Raw genomic sequence first — 2,775 nt, 5'->3', positions numbered from 1 at the left:
TGAAAGCCAACAAGCTGTTCTTAGGGCCATGGCTTTTATCAGCTGTAACTCTCATTGTCTGAGAGTGGGGGCCACTGAAGTAGAGTTTACTCTTCTTAGAAGTACCTTCTAGTTTGCAAAGTAGACTTCTATATTGGTTTTTATTTAAAGAAGTTTTGGGGCTTCCATGATAGCTCAGTTGGTAAAGAATCCACCTGCAATACAGGAGACCTGGGTTCGATCCATGGGTGGGAAGATCCCCTAGAGAAGGGAAAGGCTACCCACTCCAATATTCTGGCCTGGAGAACCCCATAGACCCTATAGTCCATGGGGTCACAAAGAGTAGGACACGACTGAGTGACTTTCACTCAAGAAGTTTTATGCAGAATTATCTGAGCCCTTCTAACTCAGGGTAAAATTTTTTACTTAAAGTTGGGGCATAGCTGCAAAGAAAAGCCTCCCTGGTAGTGCAGGCAGCCTGTTGCCCGTACAGGTTGCCCTAAGAGACCTTGGAGACAACCCCTTCCAGTGGACATTCCTGACTGGCATGGTACCCCCAGTCTATGCTCCAGACAAATGTGTGCCTTTGGGAAACCCCAGGGCGCAGTGGCCAGGATCAACATTGGCCAAGTTGTAATGTCCATCCACACCAAGCTGCAGAGCAAGGAGCACGTGACGGAGGCCCTTCACAGGGCCAAGTTCAAGTTCCCCGGGTACCAGAAGATCTCAATCTCCAAGCAGTGGAGCTGAATGCGGATGAATTTGAAAACATGGTGGCAGAAAAGCAGGTCATCCCATTGACTGTGGGGTCAATGCCTAACCCTGGCCCTCTGGACTGATGGTGGGCCCTACACTCATGAGAGCTTGGCATTGGCCCCTCCTTACTCATGCCCACCAATAAATTCTACTTTCCTGTTAATAAATAAATTAAGCTGGAGAAAGCTCTACTGTGAGTTTGAATTCTACTTTCATGCTTTCTTGCCTGGAAGCACATATGTATCTGGATGTTACAGTAACCTGCCAGCAGATATCAGTCCAAGGAGAGAACTAGCGTCCCCCTATTTTGGTGGTGGTGGTGTTTAGTTGATAAGTTGGAGGCTACAAATCTTAGGCTTTCCTGAGTTGCTCTCTTGAAGAAGAATTCAGACCCAAGACTCATTCTGTGCTCTGGCTTTCCTGTGACCTAAAGCCTGGAAGCCTTTCACCTCCAGCTGGTCAAATGGAGAAAGAAAGAAAGACAGAAAAAGTGATGTCATGGAGGCATGATGGGGGGCGGATTTTTAGGGGCCAGGCCTGGAAACAGTGCCTGGGACTTCTGCCTACTTTCCTCTGTCCAGAACGTAGTCACAAGGACCTCACCAAACAGCAAGGAAAGCAGAGAAGAGATTTGAGCTGTGGCCCAGAAAGGAAAGGAAAGGAATATAATAACCACGGGCTTCCCAGGTGGCACTAGTGGTAAAGAGCTAGCCTGCCAATGCAGGAGATGAGCATTCGATCCCTGGGTCAGGAAGGTCCCCTGGAGGAGGGCATGGCAACCCACTCCAGCATTTTTGCCTGGAGAATCCCATGGACAGAAGAGCCTGATGGCTACAGTGCATAGGGTCACTAACAGTCCGACACCACTGAAGCAACTTAGCACCCAAGCACACATGATAACCACATAGCAAACGCTGCCTGACCATCTTTTATTACAGTTAGTTTTGTCCAGGGTTTTTTTTTTTATTGTAATTAGTAGTTGTTATATTAGAATTTCACCAATAATTAATAAAATTCAAGGATTTGGAACCAAGGAAATTATCTTCCTTTTAAGATCCCATAGAAGAATAGAAACTATCTTCAGTGGCATCTTTCCACAGCCCTACAAATATATACAAGCCAACAGTGACATCACCCACAATACACCCAGAGCAGCATAGAGCCTCCCTCTCCTATCAGGAGAGAAGACTCTCCTTCCTCATCCCTTTTCCCTTTTCCATCTTCCAGGACTTCATCACAGACTCAATGGACATGAGTTTGAGCAAGCTCTGGGAGACGGTGATGCACAGGGAAGCCTCACATGCTGCAGCCCATGGAGTCACAAAGAGTCGGACAAAACTAAGAGACTAAACAATAGCAAAGGACCTTGTGGTCCCAGGGTTTTTGCTACCCACCTACTCCTCATACTCAGCCTTGGACATCAGACCTAGTTGGGCCAGATGTTGGTGTTGAGACAATGGAGACAGGAAGAACACTAGATTTCCTATTTCCTGACTTTTATTACCTAAGGCATCTTGTGTTACCTTCTGGCTCAGAGAAGTTGAAGGATGTACAGAAGGTGAGGAGAAGAAAAACAACTCCCCAACCTTGCTGAGAGGTTCTGCTCTGCACAAGCAGTTATAGTCAGGAAGGCTGTCTCTAATGGACCACAAACTAAAGAACAGGGAAGGAGTCCCTGAAGGTCCAGTTGTCCAGACTTCAGGGGGCTCGGTTTTGATCCCAGCTCAGGGAATCAAGATCCCACAAGTCTTGCAACAAAGCCAAAAATTACTCTTAAAAACTTCAATTAAAAAATAGTGAGCCACAGCTCATAAAGAGCTATCTAAATTTAGGTTACTAGGTTTAGTTCCTTACGTTGCTCCCAAGCCTTTTGTAAACTCTTGCTGAATGTATACATTACTCGTGTGTGCTGGGGTGGAGGGTGTGCATGAAAATATTTAGTGTAAATTTGGCACTAGGTACTAACCTTAAAGATGCACCAATTCATCGACCCAGCAGTTTCCAGAAAATTGTCTTACAGATGCCACATATATGCAAAAA

At 46.0% G+C, this 2,775-nt stretch overlaps 1 pseudogene; it reads left to right on the top strand.

Moving 5' to 3' along the window:
- Positions 1-374: 374 nt before the first annotated feature.
- LOC147359445 (small nucleolar RNA SNORA70) lies at positions 375-500 on the top strand (annotated as a pseudogene).
- The last annotated feature ends 2,275 nt before the right edge of the window (positions 501-2,775 follow it).

This window comes from Bos grunniens, chromosome 14 (genome assembly GCF_055505025.1).
Source record: "Bos grunniens cultivar Pamir isolate PY7600 chromosome 14, Bosgru_T2T1.0, whole genome shotgun sequence".
NCBI lineage: Eukaryota > Metazoa > Chordata > Mammalia > Artiodactyla > Bovidae > Bos > Bos grunniens.
Note: the sequence above shows the minus strand (reverse complement) of the source record. Positions and strands in the feature narration are given on the sequence as shown.